A 24,272-nucleotide genomic window follows, 5' to 3' on the forward strand; every position below is an offset into this window, starting at 1 on the left:
GTAATGCATGCCTGTACACCTAGAAAGGAAAGATCTGCCCTGCCATTGTTTGTGTATAAAAATAGGCAGCACTGACGTATGCCGTATTTTATAAGGGGGGAATGAAGAAAGATATAAGATGTGAAGAAAGGGTTAACTGATTCCTTTCTGCACAAGGACTGGACTTCTTGTGACACCAGACATTCCAGGCTTAGAGTTATGGCAGGAAAGAGGGATAACTAAAAAGGATTCCAGATGCCCTCCTTCTCCACAGTGCGATGCGTGGATCCAGCGATCCTTCTCAAGGAAGGAAACCTAACACTGACCATTTGGCCAAAGTCTGAACAGTCTTCAACAGTCAGAACAGTCAGAAAAGGGCAATTACCATAATAATGAGTTACGTCAGAAGCAGCAGAAGAGAGCTATATAAACTGGAAGTTTTGTATCGACACTTTGAACAATACTTCGGTTATATTGTTCCTTGCATGCAATAAAACTCATTTGTTTAACTTCATCTCGGGATCCAGAAGTTCTTTGTCTGTTACTACATTTCCTACAGCTTTCTTTGAACAAATGAAGGAAGTTGTAAAAGAAAACTAAAGAAAGTGCTATTTTAAGGACTTTCTGAATTTAGTGGAATAAGTGACAGAACGTTTTGTTTCACTGTTATTTAGTAGCAGGTGTTTTTTTTTTGTATTTTGATGTCTCTACAGAAGAACGCAACGTAAATAATTGCATTCAGTTCCATACTGTTGGGTGTAACACTTTTCGTATTTAGAACACTACCGAAGTGTCCCACCCATTTCCGCTGAACTGATCCCTGCTACCTCACCCTATCACCTTTTGCCTTTCTTTGCCTTTTCACATCCTGTGTAAAAACAATTCTAGTAGTTGGACACATGGCGGTATTGGAATTAACGCACAGAGTATGTTTTCAGTAGAAATGTAGAAATTTGATGTTGAACTACACTACATCGGGCTTTACAGACGCAGCCATTCAAAACAAGCGGTGTATGCTGCGGTACAACGCTGTGGGTGTGTCGCATCATAACGCATCATTTTGCGTCATACCGAGCTGTACCGTATGCAAATGAGATTATGTTAATAGTATCCAGAAACACCTTGCAAAACTGCCAGGTGGAGCTAATAAAGTTTAACCTCTCATATACAGCATTTGATCTGTCACCAGAAAACACTCCATTTCAAATCCCAATCACTGCTGAGGGACGATCTTTATTCAATTAAGAATTTAAACTGTATACTCTTTAGACTTTTAAATTTAAACTGTGTATTACAGTATTTTAATCATTATACATTAAAAAGTTGGTATATTTTATGAAAGCAAGATTGCTCAGTTGGACAAAAGTACACAACCTACTACCTTTATCATAAATATTTTAATTATGCAGAAATATTTTATGCATCAAAGTCTTTACCGAAGATATTACTAATAGTATTAATAATGAATGACCTTGGACAAGCTGTAAACTCAAAGTATTACCCCGGTCCACATTCTTTGTAACCGTCTTTGTAAACGAAAATACTTTATTTTTTCATTGGCAAAAAGTAACACCACAGCATTTCGTTGACCCAATTACACATTCATTTCCAATCATACAAAGTAACTCTTGAGAATCTCCTATTCACCATGCCTTTCACTGCTCATAAAAGATATTAATTTAGGAACATAAACATATTACTGTATGTAAACTGTACTGTATATGGCTGGTCTTGGTAGTTTAAAGAAAAAATACACACCAGTTTTCCATTTCTCCCTAAACATTTTAAGCATCAAAGTTTTATGAAACTGTCCCCAAATATGCGATTGCTGTATAGATTGAATTTTAATTTAAAAAAAAATTATTTAACACAAAAATTAAGCTGTTTACGTTCCTCCGCCTGAGAATATAGTCACTCGTTGCTACGCAACGCAGAAACACAGCCACAGGTAACTAGCAAAGAGAGGACATTAGCTAGCCAATATGATAAAGGAATAAATGATTTTTTTATTTCTTTTGCATATTTATTCGAACATTTCCATCGATTGTACAAGCACTTGGAAACTGTCCAATCCCTAGTTCGTCTGCATTTTCTTTCTGTGTCTTCTAGGATATAATGCCGGCAATTTGTGTTAAAATTGGGTTTCCAATAACGCCGCAACAAACTCTTGTTTTTATGTCCACTATAACGGACAATCTCCTCTGCTTTTAACCGAGCGTTTCATAATTTCCTAAAATGAAAATGCGACAGCATTCTGGACTACCCCTATACCAGAGATTACGGTAGGCTTCAGAATGGTGATTGGCTGACACCATCTGACACCCCTCTGATTGGAGAAAAAAAACTTGCTGATTTGTTCTACATAGCAGGAAGACTTGAGCATATGCTGCTTCTATTGGAAACGCGTATTTTAAAAGTTTAATTAGGAAGTAAAAACCTTACAGCATACACAGATTTCTAAACTGATCAGGAGGAAGAAAAATCACCCGTGTTTCACACATAAAAAGTGGTTATTAACTATTGAAACCTGTTTTATTTATTTTATTTTTATTTAGATTAAGAGTTCCCATCACCCCCATTTCCATTTAAATCGCAAACCCGTGTTTAATTTAATATTTTTATTGATTCACAATCTGGCAATGCAACGTAAATCGTTATCTTTGTCTTCTGCATAATGATGTTCACCTCTCTGTCCAGTAAATTAATAATAAACTTTATTTTTAAAGGTACCCCCGTAATATTGTGTTTCATTGCACTTTGACAGATTGTCTTTAAATCAATTGTTGTCAGAATATCCCCACCTCCAAACAAGAACAAAATTGCAACGATTTTATTAACTGGCCGTTACAGTAACTTAAAGTATATATTTAAAGTAATAATTTAACAATATATGTCAATGTTTTAAGATATGTTTATGTTGTGAATGTCTGTAGATTGTATCTTATTTGTAGTTTTTGTTTTGTTTCACATTAATTTTATAAGGGAATCTTGATTAAAATACTTTTATTTTTTCAGACAGAATTCACATTCGCTGCAGCCAAATGGCCTTGCAGATCAGATATCAAGGAACAAAACAATTATCGCGCCCGGCTCCTCAATGGAATCACTTTAACATGCTAATGCATTGGTGTAACACTCTGTGTCTGCAGTACATTGTAAACAAACCAGTTTCACAGGTATTTTCAACCCCCAGCCACTGTTGTTTCATCGGTTGTTATCCTGTAAAGCGCTTTGAGGAGTCACCTTTAAAGGCGCTATATAAAATAAAGTTTATTATTAACATTGATCATATTTTTCCTCCCAGAACTTGTAAATTGTTGTTGTTATTGTTGTTGTTATCCTGTAAAGTGCTTTGAGAAGCATACTGTCCAGCTTGTCAGGTGCATTCTCTTGTAAAATAATAAGTAGAGCTTTGGGCTTATTAGTGCTCCACTTACAGCAACCCAATGTAAATACATTTTGTCTCCAAATCCACCACCACTTGTATGAATCATAGCCCTGCCAAATGATGCAAATTCAGCTGCAATGGTTGTGTGCAGGAATTATTCAGTATGGCATCTCCATGTTCAAGTAAACACTGCTCTGTGTGCAAATGCAAATGCATTTAAAAAAATTTTTTTTAAAAAAAAAGCCACCTTTAAAGGCGCTATATAAAATAAAGTTTATTATTATTAATATTGATGATATTCTTCCTCCCAGGACTTGTAAAATTGTTGTTGTTATTGTTGTTATCCTGTAAAGCACTTTAAGAAGCATACTGTTGTAGTGTGCTCTCACGAGGCACCAGTTCTGTAGGGGTTTGGGCATTTACTGGGACAATTATTAACTGTGGCAGTAAATCACAAAATTGATTCTTTTAATGGCCTTAGAATTCAACCATACGATATAACTCAAACAACGCACACACACAGGTACTAATACACGAGGATACATTTATTAATACATAGAATATGCATGTAAACCCAACAGATCTTATCATGAGAGTTATCAGAATACAAAAGATATATATTCATTCAGTTACAAAGAGTTACACATATCAAGAGGACATACGTTCGGTATATCATTCATTTAGACCGTTTCGTGATTGAACTTGGTTACAACTTCTACATTAGATACTCAAAACAAGTACATAACCCTTAGGAATTAAATTGATATCAACTGGTTGGGATAACAAATGAATTCTCGAGCTGTATGCAGTGAAGTTGAATACTCATCCAATCTCTGGGGATTCAGATCTCCTGTGGGCACAAAGAAACAGTTGCAGGCTTGTTGCTGTCCAATCCGCGCTCTCTGGCTCGGTGCCAGGCTGTGCTGTGCGGATTGCGAGAAGTTCCTGCGATGTGCTCTGAACACCAGCTGGTTAGTGTTGGTTTTAACTAGCGAAGTTTGTGCACAGGAGAAAAGATGACTGTGGGTCCCAGCAAGTCAGGAAGAGAACCGGTTCGTTCCTGATGAAGCGCTAGTTCTGAATACTGATTCAGCTGTCCACAGTTCCGACCTGTTCACGAGGCTTGCTGCTGATGCTAACCTCGGGTGGATCCTCTGGTTACTTGTGGCAACCTCCGCTCTCGACTCTTAGAACAAAGGAAAGTTCTGGCACTCGGACACACTAGCCATTCCGTGGTTGTCCGGGCTGAGTTTTAGGATGGTCAGGAGGCGCGCTGCGAGAATGTCCTCCCCTTGGGAGCCTTTCTGCTCCTGGGCCGTCCTGCCCTGGAATTCTTTCGCACCTCTGGAATTCTCCTTAGAATTCTCTTTAGAATAGTCTCTTGAATTTCTCTGTGTTGCCTGTTTTTACCTGGAGGAACTTCAGCTCGTTCATTGGCTGAAAGTTTCATGGACATCAGAGACCCACGTGGGTTACTCGGCCCTACCAGTCCCTGATTGGTTGATCAAGGTGAGATATGAGTCACTTACTCCTGACACTTAGGAATGCAGTCCAGATGTCCATCTGGCACTCCCTAGACAGATAGGCGCCAATGGATGACCATTAATCATGATAGCCAGGCTTAGCTAAGTGCACCCCCATTTGGGAGCTGTCCCTTATCAAAAGAAAACATCTTTAAATCAGCCTGCATGAATAGTTTCTCTGTGGCTGCACCACAAAGATGAAGAGACAGATGGGGCCTCATTTGGGAAAGGGAGCAGAAAACTTAATTCCTGTATTTTAATAAGCCTTGCCGCTACACTGTCCAGCATATTGTATTTCATCGCACTTTGACAGATCGTCTTATAATCACTTGTTGTTAGAATATGCCCCAAGAGGATATTCCCCCCAAGAGGATATAGAGGGGGGAATATATATATATATAATGATTAATATCATTATTAATTTCTTTAGATACATTTAGATATATTCTTTACATATTCTTGATTATAAAACAGATAATTCCAGTCCTGGAATCTGACTAGCTGACACCCTTCTGAAGCGGTACCATAATCTCTGGTATACGGACGCCCCAGAAATTTGACTTTTTACTGTGTGATAAATTTTAAAGACTAATTCTTAGCGTAGATAAGAAAGCGTAAATAAAAAAGCTTGGATTCTAATGTATCTGATACAAGTATCTTTTAATACAGTCTTTGTTGTGCTCTTGAGGATCCTTGTGATGTTTTGAGCTCTGGTTGAATGATAGGTGTCGCAGTTTAAATAATTTTCGTTGTTAGAAATTATGAAACGCTCTGTTAAAAGCAAGGGAGTTTTTATGTCTGTTATACTAAAAGAAAATGCCAGACGAACTAGCGATTGGACAGTTTTTCAATGCTTGTACAATCGATGGAAATGTTCAAATAAATGTGCTAAAGAAATAAACAAAAAAAGTAATTTGTTCCTTTATCCTATTGGCTAGCTAATGTCCCGTCCTTGTTAGTTAGATCAACGAAATGCTGTGGTGTTACTTTTTGTCGATGAAAAAATAAAGTCTTTTCATTTAAAATGATGGTTACAATTAATGTGGAAAAGCGTAATGCTTGTCCAAGGTCATTCATTATTAATACTATTAGTAATATCTTCGGTAAAGGCTTTGATGCATAAAATATTTCTGCATAATTAAAATATTTATGACAAAGGTAGGTTGTGCACTTTTGCCCAACTGAGCAATAATGCTTTCATAAAATATACCAACTTAGACAGATAGGCTATGACTGATGATTAACATGCTGTAATACACAGTTTAAATTTAAAAGCTCAAATGCTGTACATGAGAGGTTAAGCTTTATTGGCTCCTCCTGGCGGTTTTACAACGTGATTCCGGATACTTCCGGAAAATATGACGTTATATGACGCGTGATACTGCGTCATGCCGCGTTAGGATGCGACACGCCCACTGCATGGTACCGTGGTGTACCTCACGCGTTTTGAATGGCTGCATCTGTATAGGAATTTTCCTGCTGTCAGCAGTATCGTGTATATAGTTGACCCTTACCTGAATGAAAACAGGGTAAAGTTAGCTTGAAGTTCAAAAATAATTTTGGTACACCTGTAGCATTTTCAAGAAACCTCCTAGAGGTAAGAGAACACTTCCTTTGTGTATAAAGTACATTGTGAATGTTTTCACAGCCTTCACTTTGTCGTTTTTATGCCATTTTTTTGACCACGCACAAATATTCTTATGTCTTCGCAAGGGGATCAGTGCAAATTTTAATACTAATTAAATGACCGCGGGCACTTTCCATCCCATCTTCTCTTCTCAGAAAAGAATAGGCTAACTTTCGGTGGATGTTTTGGGTTCTGCTTGTTCACATATCTCCCCTTTTTATAAAACAACATGGTTGAAAACTGTTCCAGAGCAACTGTTGTTTCATCAGTGAAAAGTACATTATGAAATGCCTCTCCCTGTTCAATCCATCGGAAAAAAGAAAAGAAGCATAAAGCCTCTGATGGTCATAAACAATATTAATTTAGGAACAGCATCAGAAATATTTTTTTAACTGCACTGCATCGGAGAGAATACCAGAGCGAATTTTTTTTTACTCTCTGGCGGAAACGGGCTTCCATAAGAATAAGTATAGATTCTGGGAAATACATTTTCCCTGCATTAAAGTTTAACTTGTTCAGCGCGCCCTACATTACAAATTCCAAGCATTTCATTTTGAGCTGAAGACCCTCACATCTGAAGAAGGATTCACAGCCAAAATGTTGCAAGCTGACAAGGCTACCCACCAAAGTAAATGTATTGCAGTAAATGTTTATATCATTATATCTAATTTTTATTTCTTTTTTAAAAGTTAAAAAAAATCATTTGCCCAGCCTAAGAGCGGGGGGGGGGGGTCTGCTCTCATTGACAGCTGACACTCCTCCATACACTCAAGTGAAAAATTAATAACGCCAATGTAAACGTCGTATTTACATATTGTTGATAATAAAAATGTTAAGTTCTCTAAAGCTTTCTCAGTCAAGTATGATCATTTACCTAGGGAGCTGTGTAAGCATGTGTAGGCAGCAAAAGATCAGCTAAACTGGGAAGAAAATGCTTTCAGAGAAAATGTTTCAGGTGTGAAGAACACAGATCCCCAATGCAATTTCAACCAAACCTGTCCCCACACACCCTGCCCCCACTGCGATTAGAATATACACAATGCACTGAAGTCTTTAGAGTAGATGATCAGGTGTTTCGCAGACATAGGCATAGTGCGTAATTCAGGCTTTATGAACTCACACCTGGGATTCAATTAATTAGGGTTATTAATTATTAGAGTTCATAAAGCCTGAATTACGTACTATGCCTACGTCTGCGAAACACCTTTGCTAGTTAATGCTACAGTACTTCACTTTCTCGGGAGTGATTTTTTGAGGCAAAAACCAGGCTAACAGGCTTGTTTTGTGATCTTCCTAAGATTGTTAAGTGCAGTCTCAAAATGTTTCCATATGAAAGGATTCATATGAAAGACAGTGATGTCACTGTCCCGAGGTGTGTGTGGCAGATCTGTGATGTGGTTGAGTGTGAATTGTGGTGATCATCTGATTGGGGAACAAAAGACCTGCTGATTTGTTCTACATACCAGGAAGCCAACAGAATATGATTTTTTCTATTCGAAACGTGTATTTTAAACGTTTAATTAAGTAGTAAAAGCCTTACAGGGTACACAGATTTCTAAGCTGATCAGGAAGAAGAAAAATCACCCGTGTTTCGCGCATAAAAAGTGTTTTTTAACTGTCGAAACCTGTTTTAATAGCTTTTAAAGTTGTGCAATGTCTAAGCAGGAACACATCATTATATCTTATATATGAAAAATACATAATATAGCACCCAAACAAACGCATCCAAACAAACGCAAACACGTTTTTAATGTAGCCTGGGAAAGAACACACCGTACTACAATAAACTTAAATGGGGATTCTTTTTATTCTGGATCTGCATGAAATCATAAAAATGGATGGTTGTATTATTTTCTGTAACAGAACTTAGATTGGATGCAGTATAACCTTTAACCCGAAAGATTCACATAGATATACATGGAGATATACACACACCAGGTTGCACAAAGTGCTACTAATATAACAAAGACAAAGAAAAAAATACGGTAGTGGCAATTTCCTTTAATCTCGTCTAATCCAAGACGCACAGAATATCACATCACCCATAGCCACACACCACACTCAACTTTACGATGTCCACTTCCACAATTACTGGCACACTGACGTCACTCATACATGCGTGTCTTAAAGCGACAGCTACCAATTTCAGTGTCAGATTTCAAATATCCACTCCGTAACCACCCGGTTACATGTATAATAGTCCTCTGAATTTATCCGTATAATAGAACTCTAACCATTTATGTATAATGAACATCTAATCATAGACGTATAATTGACGTATAACAAAAGACGTATATTAGAATTTCATTCTAGACGAATTGCGGACCACATCTAGACCTATAAGGTATGCGTTTAATAGACGTATATTATACGTCTTTTGTCCACTGGGGCCTTTCCCCGGAGTAAATCTGTTACATTGAAAGACTGCTTCTCGCAGGTTCAAAAAGGGCCCCCTGTTAATTGGAGAAATCAATGATTTCGAATGAATTCTGTATGCGTTAAAAGACAGCTATACACACAGAAAACATGCAGGATGTTTCCTGAGCTGAAACATAGTGCGTTTTTCCAAGCCATTTGACAAAGCCCGCCCACTGAAAACTGCAGCAGATCGTGTAAAGACGTTCAACTTTGTTTGTTACTACTGCAAGCACAGGAAGCAGAATAAATTCCTCTTTTCAAACTGTAAAAGGTCTGCTTTGCGAACGCTGCAGGACATCGCACAACCTCTTGAACGGGGACAAATGATTTCCTATGGGGCGCAGTAAGTACAGACGTTTAAAAAGCTCCACTCATGCTGACGATGCAGCATGAAGAAGCCCAACCTAACGTTTGACAGACAAAAGCCGGGCGTCGCTACGAGCAATATGAAATCAAACTGACGACACACGTCGTTTCGCGCTGTCTCAAAAGTAATCTCGACAGACGCTGTTCCCTGCATAACGCTGAAACAGCTAAAGAGCGTTTCTGTTGAGAAGAAACAAGTTCGTTTCTTTCTACCATGATGTCACCATGACAAAATCTGTCTTTAAACACCTTGCTCAGTCTCTGACGAGACTGTCAAAAATTGCTTTCGCTGATTGTATTGCAAACCGGCGGAAGCGGGGTATTGGGAAAAGTTTTCAACTAACAATAATCGCGCCTCGGCTAAACCTCACATGCTACGGTACTGCCACTGCGCAAAGCTGACGGTTGCCAGGCAACCGCGGGGATCCTATGGAAATCGTTATCAATCGTCTCATGGCATGTCGTTGCTGTAACGCTTCATATTTGTCGTCTTCTTCTTATAGCTTGAGGTTTTGAAGAATTTCATGACAGACAAGGTCTCTGTAGGGAACAAAGGGCGTTGTGAGAAAACCGTTGCTTATTTTCAGCAGCAGAAATACAACCCTTTAAATACAAGATGACAGAACAATGACGAAGGGCATGCCGGGAGGAACTCATGCACTACAGAGGAAAGGGGGCGGGCACGTACAGTTCACATTCAAGCCACAAGTACTCTTCTCAGATGTTGCACAAACAAATCCTAACGTCCTGAAAGCATTGCAGCATGTTTGTGTCCCACTCCCCGTAGCTGCAGGACACGAACGGACAAACACAATCTGTGGCGTTTAGCGTGACATAGTCTTGCAGGCATCGTGCTGTCTCACTGCAATACTATACCGCTGGAGGAAACAGTAGTAGTAGTATAAAGCGACATTTTTTGTCAAACTTTTGACAAGTACCACGCACCCTTTTTCCAGCCAATGGGACTCCGCTGTGGGTGGATGGCCCGCCCCCTTGCCAGCCAATGGCGTGTTGTTATGTGTGCATGTCACGCCCCCTCAGGAGCCAATGGTGTGTCGTTAAGGGTCAGAACTCCCACCTTCCCCCCCCCGGCCGGTCGGTCCGGAGCCTCAGGATCCAAAAGCCCCAAGGCGGCGCATCCCTCGCTTTAGGTGTGTGAAAGTGTGTATTGGTTTGGGGACCATGTCTGCAGCGGGGTTGAGTGCGCTCTATTATAACCCTAGGGAATCGGGTAGTTACGGCGGCGTGGGGAGTCTGGTGATGGCCGCGAGATCCCGGGGTGTGAGCGGCACCAGCTGCGGTCGGGTGGCCGGGGTGCTTATATGCTGCACAAGCCGTGTCTCAGAAGCATCAGGGTATTTTGTAAGCACACACACACACTGACTGCGTAAAGTCTCACGGAAAGAACTCGCAGGACAAACACCATGTGAAATGTGAACCGCTTTATTTCAACAGTGGGTTTTCAAACACAGAAACAGCGCAGTACACTTTTTACACAAGTTACAGACTCCTGTTTGCAAGTATGTGAAATGTGAACCGCTTTATTTCAACAGTGGGTTTCAAACACAGAAACATCGCAGTACAAATGCGTTACCGGCTCCTGTTTGCATTCAACAATTAAATGTTGGTGCGGAAAATTAGTTTAGTACGCGTAACCACCACCCCAACATTGCTGAGAAACTTTGAGGCATCTGAAAAAGCATTCATAACCCCCTTCCGCTCCCCATGTCTAAAGCCATGCGAACCACACTGGGCGATCCGATCTAACAGAGCAAAAAAATTTGCCTGCGTAATCAGCGGGATGGTGTTACCACAGGTTCTGTGCAAAACACACTGTATTTTGGAATACACAATGTAGAACCCCCCAGGCTTCTGTTTCTGATCTGAAAACATCAGATCCGCAATAATTTCATTCAAGTTCTTGACATACACATCTATCTCTTTAACAAATTTAAGGACATTAGCATTCGACTCTTTGTTTTGCATATCAAGCTTTGTAGAGAGAAGTGTGTAAAGCACTCTTAGTAAGAATTCAGATGTATACATTCGAAATTCTTCATTCTTCGGACGATGGCACACCCGGGTCTGTAAAACAGAGTGAAAGCTATATTCACATTTTACATAGATCTTTTTTTTTGCGTCTGTAAAAATAAGAATAGTGTTTCTTTAGCAACGCATCAAAAGTCACGTCTACTAATTTTTCATCCAGATGTTCAAGTATGGTGTGTACATGCGCGTATGGGGAGTGGTCGTCAATTATGTTTTTCAGCAACTGTTTTATGTCCCGCTCAGTGTCATTTGTAATGCTGTACGAACCCAGACACCTGGTGGTGTACAGAACAGCCGATAAAATTCGGGCTAAACTGAGAGACTTATAAATTTCTAAAGCGGCAACCGTCACATCTTCAAACCCATCTGTGTACCCGACAGACAGGTGTGTGACCCCGCTGACCGGGATGGTCAATCAAACAGGCCGGGCAGTCATCAACCAGAACCCCCTTTAAACAGTGTTTGAAGATGCAATAAACTACTGCTTTCACAATCTGGGCCATAACATCGGGCTCATTAGGGACATCGTTAGCTAAACCTGGTTGGGCATAAGCTTTATTAACATTTGGTCGAACACACAAGCATAGACACGAAACATTCAGTTGTGCTGGTAGTCTGAAGATTGACCCGTCGACCTCCTCTTTATTCTATTAAAGGAAAAAGAAAAGGAAGGCTTAACAAAATAGAAATGCTTTGTACCTAAAATATTGAGCATTTAACGCACTTTTGAGCTAAAGTTTTTCGTTAATATTTACCATTTGTAGCGAGGTATCATCGCTAACACCCGGCAGTTCTTCAATATCTGGTACCCCATCTGAACTCACACGCCCGCCGCTGTCACACGTCACAGAGGGCGGGGTCGGGTTTTTGCTAAAAAGAAGACCAAGTATTAAAATGACATACACTAAGCGCCGATACAACAATTCCACGATCAGAAAAAATATTTTAGCCACCTACCTCTTCACTTTGTAGAGCAGCGGACCCCGGTGTTTCTCCACACAAAGAAGCCATCTTCGCAGCTCCCAACAACGGGCGGTGTCTGACAGCTCCAGGGGCGCGTTGCGAAAAGTATTCACTTATCAGTTTATAAGTTTTAAACTTTAAAAGTATTAACACACAACACAAACACAAATGATGTGTTTGACCAGACAAGAAATTTTGAACACGCGGGGTTGGTCTTAAAGTTTTTAAAATAATGTAATAAGACACAGCTTATTTTTAATAACACATTCGCGACAGCTTTTTTCGAAAGTTTGAAATAAATTTCCACACACCGCAAGCGTAAAGGTCTTTAAGGTATTAACAGGCAACAAATGATGGGTGTTGTTCTTTATACTTTAACGGATTGATCTTAAAGTTTTAAAATCACGTATTAGAGATATTTTGGAGACGTGCGGTGGTGCGGGTGAGGGGGGGGTCAGCGTCACGGTAGTTAAAAGCTCTGGAATGCAGAGTGGGGGGGAGGGGGGCTAAAATTGACCTCAGGGAAAGTTTATAACATTTTTAAATTTTAAGCGGGTACAATTAACAGTGACAATAAACGGATGGATATAGGAGTTATAGTTTTTCATTTGTTTTAAATGCTGTTTTGTATATACATTTTATATTCAGGTAAAGTTTTCTAATTTATAATCACCACATGTATTTCACGCAAAAATGTTGTAACGCTTACGGCCGTCAGGTACTGTGTAAGAGCCGGCGTACCAGAGCAGGTGACGTCACCGCCCTTCCCTATGATAGCAGGACTACAGCTACTGGGCTGGATAGAGATCTCTCTTTAGCTCACGGGGTTGGGTCGCTGCAGAGAGACGCGGAAGTCCCGGGTTCGAGCCTCCAGTCGGGATGGGGCCGACCAGATGCGGCAAGGGCGCCCGCCTGAGCCCCCGTTGCGTTACATTGGTGTCAGAAGTGGGATGGGATAGCCCTTCGCCGGGGACGGCGATTTAAGCGGGGGAGAGTGTAACGCTTACGGCCGTCAGGTACTGTGTAAGAGCCGGCGTACCAGAGCAGGTGACGTCACCGCCCTTCCCTATGATAGCAGGACTACAGCTACTGGGCTGGAAAGAGATCTCTCTTTAGCTCACGGGGCTGGGTCGCTGCAGAGAGACGCGGAAGTCCCGGGTTCGAGCCACCTATACTTTGGGCCGACCAGATGCGGCAAGGGCGCCCGCCGGAGCCCCCGTTGCGTTACATTGGTGTCAGAAGCGGGGTGGGATAGCCCTTCGCCGGGGACGGCGATTTAAGCGGGGGAGAGTGTAACGCTTACGGCCGTCAGGTACTGTGTAAGAGCCGGCGTACCAGAGCAGGTGACGTCACCGCCCTTCCCTATGATAGCAGGACTACAGCTACTGGGCTGGATAGAGATCTCTCTTTAGCTCACGGGGTTGGGTCGCTGCAGAGAGACGCGGAAGTCCCGGGTTCGAGCCTCCAGTCGGGATGGGGCCGACCAGATGCGGCAAGGGCGCCCGCCTGAGCCCCCGTTGCGTTACAATGTTCTTAACATCGCATCGCGAAAAAATAAAACCTCAAAACGTCAAGCTTGGTTTGTGAACACGTCGCTATAAAGAATAGATACATTTTCTTATAGCTATACCGTTAATAAAAACATTTTGCTTAATAATATTCTTAGTGGTCTGTTGGTGAATCAAACACAGACACCGAGGCACATTTTCACCACGTTTTAACCACTATGAAATTTAGACACCGTTATATGTCTTAAAATAATATAGATTTTAACATTATAACGGTGTAAAACGTTTTCTAAAATGTTTCTTAAAATAATTTCTACAGACCAGTACGTGCACGCCCAATGATACCTAAGATTAATGGTTTTATGGGGGGGCCATGTGTGTTTCTTAGAAGAGAATGTTTATCGGTTTGGGGTATAAGTACCAGCGGTGTAACAGGCGAAGTTTTGGATGGATTCCAATTCTTACAGTCTCGCGTTATCGACTAACTCGTCAGAATGGATCACACCGATCAATTACAACAGTCTGAAGATAGTCTATTTACAGACTTAACACTGTTCGATTTGATAGATGAAGACGAGGACTCCACGAATTTCAGCGGTATGTATATCTGGCTTATTGTGAGAAAATTACAACATCACGGTGCATGTCTCATGTTAGCTATAGTTGCAAAACGTTGTATAATATTTGTATACTAGGCAATATTGAATTATTAAAATGGAATTACCAGGGAGTTGTTCCGTAATGTGTTCGTGACTGTGTGTATCCATTCATTTCCATTAGCCCCGAAAACAACAGCTCTAAAAAGACCAGTTACGGCACAACCCAACACTGGTGAGTAATTACGACAATGCTTTGAATAACGCTTTACGACCATGTGAGTCTTAAAGACATAGGGGTACTTTCTCCACACCAATACACGTATGTGTCTATTCCACAGACGTGGGCGAAGGGACAAGTCGCTACACGTTTAAAAAACCTCGTTTCGGTTTACAATACCACCGCAAAACCTTGTGGAGACACATGCAGATGTTCACGTTATACCAGAGGGTGTGGAGCATATTATCAAATCGCCTGGGAGAAGAGGTCGGTATTATATAAAACATTCTTTTAGCATGCCCATTTAAACGTGTCTATAATAAAAATTCCCTCCGTTTTTCTATTTTTTGGTAATTTGCGGCGTTGAGTTCTTTCACTAATGGTATTTTCCCTCTCTGTGCAGAACCCAAACCTTCAAAAAATAAACTGCGATGCCGCGCTAACACGTTAACGGGGTCAACGAGCTCAAAACATCTCAAATCAACAACCAAAGGTTAATATAATTTAAGGATGGTCAAGATGTGTTATGATCCACTTACGGCAACCGTTACTTCTTTTGTTAGAATGTTAATTCGTTGAAAGATCCTAGTTCGCGTAGTTTTTTGTTTGGGGGTGTTAAAAAGCCTTATTTTAAAACTGCTTAGCCTTTAAAGTTAAAAGCGACTGGTCTGTGCCATGGGTCTATATGCCGTTTACCATGCCGCTTGACCCAATAGCGCCACCACAGTCTTAAAGGAAACTGGTGTAACAACATGTCTGGGTAACTTGTTCCATTCACCCGCAGCCCTTTGTGTAAGGATGCACCACATGTGTGGCGTTTTTATCATAGTTATCGTAGTTTTCTGAATTTGACCATTTAGAACGCATTGATTGTTGTGTTGAAAAGTCTTTTATTTTTATCACAGTGTAGTTTTCTGATTTTGAGATATAGAGCATTGGCGTGTTATTAAAAAGTCTTTTATTTATTCACTCAGCAGCTGTATCGACGAGCGGCGAAACAAATGTGGCGGAAATGTCGGACCTTAAGGGGGTGACTGCATCGAAGGCGGCTATTAATACTCTGCCCAAAACCAAACGTGTCAAGCCTTTGGAGCGAAATAATAACGCAATTAGAGACTTGGTGTTTGGTGATGTGCGAGACTCAGTGCGGTATATTACACAGTTAGTATCAACGGTGGGCACTAATGAAGTGGATAAAAAGCGGGATTTAGAGAATCTAAGAGCCGCTTTAGCACATGTACATTCCGTGTTTCCAAAGCCAATAAGGTTTACGCCGCTAGACTCTTAGACGTATTTTCTAAAGAGGATGCCACTCTAAACTCTGGATTTCATTACCTGATAATGCTATTTCATGGTTCATTGGCGAAGACCCACAGGGATAAATGACTAAACATGCGGTCTAAAAAGTGTTTAAAAGACCGACCGCTTGCCAACATCAAGCGTTTGTACATTAATAAAAGAATTAAACTGTCAAAAGCATGTTTGTTGCGTCGCAAAAGATTCAGAGAGAGGCATCAGATTTCCCAAGGGCCGCCAGAACCACGCAATGAGAATGCAGTGGTAGAAAATAACTTAATGCCCGGGGCTGCTGTAGCAGAACAGGATGTCGGTAACTTTGAAAACCGAGAACCAGTTGTGCTGAACGATCTGAATCAGGTTGGTGGCGGTGCAGGGGCGAATAGAGACCCCTTAGTTTTCCTGGAGCGTATACGCAGTTATAACAGGTCTTAAATAATTTTAGAGCAACAGAGCACCATGAAGAATTTTGTTTAGTTAATCTTGACAGAATAGCCTCGTATGTACAGGCTATAGACGCTGTGCATGGTGCAGTCCAGAGAATGTTGGATGAACTTTCTCCAAACATGAATGAAGGATGTACCGATGGGGAAATGTTACAGGGCGCTAAACGAATGCACAAAGAGTTGGGTTTTCCAGAGAATCGGAAAATTAGTTTGTCAGACATTACCGCTTTTGAAAAACATTTAAAGGTGGTCATTAAAATTTTGTACCACGACCAGGGTGATTGGAAATATTTTACAACGGGGCCCACACCACCAAATTCTAAAATACTTTTTGTTCTACTGCATGAAGAGCATTTTTACGGGGTTTTAAATATTAAAGCTTTTGTGGGGGCGGCGTATTTTTGCACTAACTGCCATGCGGCGTATAGCCACAAGAACACACACGCCTGTCTTAAAGCTTGTAAAACCTGTTTAAATCCCCAGTGTTGCTAAATTGATGCAGAAATTCAGAATTGCCTGGCCTGTAAGGTCTTTTGTCGTAGCTCTCAGTGTTTGGCGAGACACTTTCAGAATGCGGCGACGGGTGTTAGTAAGTGTGAGCGCTGGGTCTTTTGTGAGAAATGTGGGGTTTATAACCTCGCAAGTCACAAATGTAAAGAGAAACTGTGCTCGCGTTGTAACAACGTGATCGACACCCCTGCCACACATTTGTGCTACATACCGCCTTTGGACAACCCCAAAATTTCAAACAAGTACATTTTTTTCGACTTTGAATGCATGCAAGAAACGGGGACACACATACCAAATTACGTCCACGCCCTTCATATTGACAATAAACGAAGCTGGGAATTCTATGGTGAAACTTGTCTAAAGGATTTTGTGTGTAAATGTATCGATAGACGTTTCAAAAACCATACGTTCATATCGCACAATGGCAAGGGATATGACAATTACCTAGTAATCAGACAGTTGTTAGATGAAAAGATGGACGTTGAACTAATTATTCAGGGTGGTAAGATAATGTGTATGACCGTAAAAGCTCTGAACATCAGATTTATCGATTCTCCAAGCTTTCTACCTATGAAATTAAGCAAACTGCCGGCAGCCATGGGGTTCCCCGGGGGTAAGGGTCATTTTCCACACTTGATGAACACTTCCGAAAACCAAAATTATGTCGGCCCGATGCCGCCGCCAGAACTTTACGGTGTTAACTACATGCTGCCGAGCGAGAAAGCAGAGTTTTTGGTTTGGTATGAAGAATGCAAGGGAAGTGTCTTTAACTTACAGAGAGAGTTGAAACGCTACTGCCAGTTGGATGTGGCAATTCTAAGAGAAGGCTGTGTCAGGTTTCGGGACAAGGTCATGAATATGACCAGACAAACACGCGTGTGCATCGACCCCTTTCAGTTTGTGACCATCGCTAGTGTCTGCATGGCCATGTTCAGACTTATGTTCTTACAGGAAGAGACGATAGCGTTGCTACCCCATGACAATTACCACCGCCAGCAAAAACGATTTTCTACACCCAGCATTCAGTGGCTTATGTACATCGAACACACAGAGCCCGTTAAAATCCAACACGCGTTAATCACGGCCGGTGAGTTCAAGGTTGGACCATATTTTCTGGATGGTTATGCTGTAATTGACGGAGTGCAGACAGCCTTTGAGTTCAACGGTTGCTTTTTTCACGGTTGTAGCGTTTGTTATTGTGAAAACGATTTTAATCCGCTGACAAACACTACTTTTGGTTGGTTGTACAGAAAGACGATGGTGAAAATTAATTTTCTCAAAATGAGAGGTTTTAACGTGCGTGTTTTGTGGGAGCACGAGTTCAGAGACATGCTTGTTGAAAATGGAGACTTGGGTAAATTTCTAACAGCTGCTCAGTTACCAGAGCCTCTGCAACTGCGCGATTCGCTTTTTGGGGGGAGAACAAATGCTATTTGTTTGCATTACACAGCGCAGCCCGGTGAAAAAATTCATTACTATGATTTCACCAGTCTTTATCCGTTTGTGAACAAAACTAAAAAATACCCACTGGGGCACCCCCGAATAATATATAACAACTTTGGAGATTTAAAACAGTATTTCGGTTTAGCGAAGGTGAAAGTTTACCCACCCAGACGTTTGTACTTTCCAGTTCTTCCAACCAAAATTGACAAAAAACTGTTTTTCACACTGTGTCGTACGTGTGCTGAAACAAAACAGACCACTCCCTGAGAGCACAGTGATGAAGATCGCGCCTTGACTGGTGTCTGGTGCACCCCTGAATTACAGATGGCCTTAGATCTGGGGTATAGAGTGTGTAAAATTTATGAAATTTGGCATTTCGAAAAGGCCTCACACAATCTTTTTTCCGACTACATCAAACTGCATCTGAAGGGAAATAGGAAGCGTCGGGGTTTCCAGAGTGTTGTACAGATGTCACGAAACAACAAAGATATATCAGCGAATATTATGAAAAAGAGGGTGTCCAGCTGGACCCCGGCAACATTAAAAAGAATCCGGCCAAAAGACAGCTTTGAAAACTTGCCTCGAACCGTTTGTGGGGCAAGTATGGGCAAAGAGACAATTTACCACAGACCACCATTGTGAGAAACCCCGATGAATTGTTCAGGTACTTATTTACGCCATATCATGAGGTGTCAGCCTGCGAGTTTATCGATGAAAACACAGCCTGTGTTACGTGGAAACACACTCAACACCACTATACAGGCCATTCAAACTAACATTTTCATCGCTAGCTTTACAACCGCCTGTGCCCACTTGGAGTTATACAACCTGCTAAATGCTTTGCAAGGCCGCTGTCTGTACCACGACACAGATTCCGTTATCTTTGTGAGCCGGGAGGGTGAGTGGAATCCGGGGCTGGGTGACTATTTGGATGAGCTGACCAGTGAAATCGATGCTGGACAACACATCACTGAGTTTGTGTCAACAGGACCCAAGTCGTACGGGTACAAGCTGTCTGGCGGGAAAGCCTGTTTAAAGGTGAAAGGCATTACGTTCAATGTGAACAATTGTGAAAAAGTTAACTTTGAGAGTCTGGACTTGGTTTTTGACTATGGTGTTAACCCTTATGCAGAGTGCCGGGAATTTAAACACATTTCTATTCAACAGCCGATGATCGTGCGTGTTAAAAAGGATTGGCGCATTGAGACCCAGACCTTAAAGAAAACCCAGAAGGTGGTGTACGACAAGCAGGTGCTGCAAGAAAATTTGACACCGTTGCCCTACGGATATTAACACGATGGATGTCAGGTTTAAACACCCTTTTTCATGCATTTTGTCCGGACCCTCGAATTGCGGTAAAAGTTATTTTATAAAACAACTCTTGGAGAATGGTAATACCGTTATGACTCGTAAACCCGAAAACATAGTCTGGTGTTACAGCTGCTGGCAACCTCTATACGCTGAGTTGCTTGTGAAATTTCCATACATTCAGTTTATAGAAGGACTACCGACGTCGTTTTCCGACGACCAGCTACTGCCGCCGGGTAGAGTAAATTTGATTATAGTTGATGATTTGATGGAGTCTGCGTGTGAAAATAATGAGATAGAAAAAGCTTTTACCAAATACGTACACCACCAAAACCTCAGCATCATGTATATCGTCCAAAATGTGTTTTGTCAAGGCCGGAAAAGTAGAACCATAGCGTTAAATACAAAGTACATGGTGCTGTTTAAAAACCCTAGAGATAAACTACAGATTACAACCCTGTCCCGGGGCAGATGTACCCCGGTAAAGCCAAATTTTTTTTGGAAGCGTTCGATGACGCTACTAAAAAACCTTTCCGTTACTGGTTGGTGGATTTAAATGCCGACACCCCAGATGACTATCGCTTGCGAACAGGTCTTTTCCCCCCAGATGTACCCACGGCTTATGTATTTAAATAATCTAAAAGTCGGTGATCTCGCAACCACAGACTCAGTCGAAAAAACACGTTCGGAGCGTCGTCATGTCTTCACGCATTCGGAGAAACCTGACTCTCTTACATTTTCTGGTAAAAGCCGCACCCAATCAGCGGAAAGCTATTCTCTGCGGGGCTACAAATGATCTTGTACAGGCCATAGCTGAAATCGCCTTGAATACCTTGAAAGGGAACATACCATTATCTGCTAAGCAGTTTGGGACCCTGAAGAGAAAGCGTAAGCTTATAAAGACTTTGAGTCGAAAGGGTCTTTCTCTTAAAAGAAAGAGACTCTTGGTGAACCAGTCCGGCGGTTTTATCTGGACCCTGTTGAGTATTGCAGTACAATTGATTACGGGGCTTCTACAACGTCAATAATGGAGCACGCTGAAAAAATGTACCTGGTACCTCAGAAACAGCTCGATCGACTCTGAGAGCAGTCTGGGCTCGAAAGCGATGTGAGAAAAATAACAACCCGCCGGTTGGATGATGAAATGAGAGACATTCTTCAGAACTCACATCTGGCCGAATATGAAAAAGTGAAAATGTACAGTCAGGTGTTACAATGGTATTTGACATTAGTACGCCAGGAGACTTCCGAAAAGGGGACTTTAACTGTTGTACTACCGGAAAATGCACCCGCAGAGCTATCACGCACGTTAGCACAACCGCCGTCATCGAGCGATGCTGACTTTGGGTATATTTTGGACAGCGTGTCTCAGCGGTTCCGGAGAAATGCAGAGATATTGTTAAAGACCATGGCCTGCAATGAACCATTAATAGCCTGGAATGAAAAAGGGGAATTTGTGTACAAGGGGGCACCTGTTGAGAGCTCTCACATGATTGATCTTGTCAGGGCTCTCACACAGCAGCAACCAGTTGCGGTCGGTAAGAAGCCAAAAGGTCGGGATGTGTTCATGGAGGCTATGGCAGAAATCAACGTGCCGGGCACCCTGCTAGCCAACGCTGGTAACCGAGAGCTACTTGAAAAGCTCAAGGCTACCCCGCTGGGGTGTGCAGCGTCGGTCAAAACTTTAAAACAACCGGTAGAGTTGTCGACAGTCGACCCGGTCTCTAAGATAACCGCTGAAAGGAGACGATCATTAATACCTAGACCCACATGGTTGTCTTTGTAACATTTTTTCTCTGGGTATGTGTGTTTGTGATAAATGACTTGAAATGTATATTAAAAAGCGTGAGCAATATAGTTAAAAATGTTTGTAATAAAATGGCTTGGATGTAACATGTATTAAAAAAAGCTTGAGCGCTATAACCGCGAATGTATAATAAAAATATTGTATTGATTTTAATTCATGTTTTGTGTTCTTTTTTAAATAATAACCACACAGACAATGAAATGGTTCGATTTCATTTTTATTTTAGACGGTCGATTAACATTTATGACATGTTTTAAATTGTTGTAAACACCCGCATAATTGAACATTCATATTTTCAAATGGCTTAAAAGGGTACAGGGGTCTCCTTCTCACACGGCGTCTGTTTTTCAGAAACATTTCCACCATGCGGTCATTCTGGATTGCATTCGTAGAATAAAGTTCTAAAATGTTTCTAAAAGATAAGCCTTTACATCTATGGTATAGAAAAAAGACGCAATGTAGACCGCAGGTCACCGCAAAAGAATCTTGCAATTGTCTGTTGTTGTAAAATATGGAATTAGCATTTCTGTTTAAGAAATCGATAATGTTCTTGGGAAAGAAAAAAGGCTTCGGGTGAAAATCCGTAGGAGTCGAAAAATTCTGCTCCCCCGTCATCGGGTAAGTAAATAGCAAGCCAGTGTTCACCGGGGCGGTCGTGTGGGTGAGTATTAACTATTAAACTCAGAGGGCGCCGCGCCAGTCTCTCGCGCGGTAGGGCATCACTGGGGAACATGCCTAGAAAACTGTCTCGGGTGTAGCGGTCTCGGGTTAGAATGGCTTCCCGCTGTTTGGTGTTCATCTTTATATGCAGGTTGTGTGGCCTCCCGTGCTTTTTAGCTGAAGTCGTAAATGACTTGACGTCTCATATCAAGCTCTATCACGTTGTCGAACAGTGCGTACACAACCATGTTAACTGTAGTGGGTAGCGGTTGCGCGAAGCGTATTTCAGCTCTCAGATTACCTGTTTTGATAAGTGAATAATGACCTGTGCACTCGTCGTTGGGGCTGAGATTGAAAGCGAACAATGTGTAACCACGCGCGTACTCCTCGCGGTCCACCAGAAGTGGTTTGTCTTTCAGACGCTTCCCGGATGTTTCCACCAGATTAAAATATTCACGGACGCAATGTCCATTCTGGAAGTCTGGTTGAAGCGGTTTAGTGGGGATTTGTTCACCATCAGCGTAGAGAGCCAGAAAGTTAACATTGTAGTGTTTAAAATTGAAGGGGTTTTGTGTAAAACTGCCGCTGAATGCCGCGTTGTCCACAAACCCCAAAATTATCACTTTGGGTAACTGCCTTGGTCACACACACGGCTCAATGCAGGCAGACTGAAGACTTTGATCTGTACGCGGTCTATGGGGTATTTAGCGTTGGCCGTCAGGAGTGCTTCGGCGTGTCCCAGTCTGACCCTGGGTGACACTCTGACTCTTTTCACAAACAAAGATGCAGAGAGTACGCTCAGTTTGTGTTCTCCGACATTGTTTATTAAGCAGAAAGCATCTCTGTTGCGCGTGAGTTTTATTTTCAGGTCTACGCCATTCAGTAGTAGTTTGTCCTGAAAAAACAGGTCTGCTAGAATGTGACACAGGAGCTCCAGTTTTCGGCTTTGCGTCGTGTGTGATGCTCTTTTTCGGAACCCCTGATTGGGGCCATCCAAAATTGTGGACTCGTGTTGCCCGGCTGTGTCTTTGTAAAAGAGCCCTGTTGAATACTGCGTCTTCAGCGTCTCTTCACTGTAGTTCAGGACAGACTCTATAAAGGCTCTGTAAGGATAGTAGTTGTTGCTGTGGCTGATCAATCGGTCTCCTACGGTGATGTCAACCTGGCTGAAGATGGCAGCGATGGGGTAATTCACCAGACTCACACGGGCTGCTGCATCAATGTCCTGAACGTCTGCTTCCGTTATTTTACAGGTCAAATAGAGCAGCGTGTTGTTTAAATCTAAATAATCTTCTCCGTTGCCTGCGACGTAGAACTCCAGAGGTGCGTTTTCCGTTAGGGCCATGAGGGGTGGAACTTCTATGTAAAAGCTTTTCTCGATGCTTGTTTGGGTAGGCGCTAATTGAAATATGTCCAGCTCTGACTTGGCGCATTCTGCAGACCCGCTGTGAACAAAAGCCATATTTAAAATGTGCCTGGTTTTGTATCTCGTTGATTGCGGTGTTTCACGCCCTTCTTGGTCGACCTGAAGCTTTTATGAGTTGACTGTCTGCACTTAGCCGTTCTTTTATCAGGTTTCGGAGGCCCCCGATGGTGAAATAATGACGTCTGTCTTTTTCTCTTGACACCCCTGCGGATGTATGCTAGACCCAAACCTTCCTGCTGATGTGCAGCCACCTTAGACATGACCGCGCTTGTAACGTTGCTGACCACGTTTTTGGCGATGTTTTTAGCCGCCGATGCCATGTGCGGCTTAACTATTTCAAATCCTCGTTTCAGAAAAGGCACAGCTTTTCTAAATAGCTCTCTGAAAATACCCCCGATACCCGTGCCGTACTGAACCGGTAGCCCTGAAAATCCTGGTAATCCATAACCAGCCTGTTGTTTGTAGTAGTGCGTATACAAAGAAGGATCCCCGTAGCTCTTGATGACCGTCATCCTTTTAGATGTTTGTCGCTTTCACAGGTCTGAAATGCAGCTTGACAATGACCTTTCCAAATGCAAATGACATGTGCTCCTTTTGATCCGTCTTTATTTCAATAGTGATGTTGTTAAAATGATCGATGCTCACCGGCACATAATGGGGTTTGTCATACAATACTGTGACGAATTCACCATCCACGTGTAGTGTTTCATAGCCGTTCAGGGACGCCAAATATGTAATG

At 41.9% G+C, this 24,272-nt stretch overlaps 1 non-coding gene across 1 annotated transcript; it reads right to left on the reverse strand.

Moving 5' to 3' along the window:
- Positions 1-9,559: 9,559 nt before the first annotated feature.
- LOC148811291 (U4 spliceosomal RNA) lies at positions 9,560-9,701 on the reverse strand. Its single transcript, XR_016086397.1, has one exon. It is a non-coding gene; the product is annotated as a U4 spliceosomal RNA (small nuclear RNA).
- Positions 9,702-24,272: the final 14,571 nt, after the last annotated feature.

The sequence above is a fragment of the Atractosteus spatula genome (assembly GCF_055471065.1).
Source record: "Atractosteus spatula isolate fAtrSpa1 chromosome 16 unlocalized genomic scaffold, fAtrSpa1.hap1 SUPER_16_unloc_1, whole genome shotgun sequence".
NCBI classification, from domain to species: Eukaryota; Metazoa; Chordata; class Actinopteri; order Semionotiformes; family Lepisosteidae; genus Atractosteus; species Atractosteus spatula.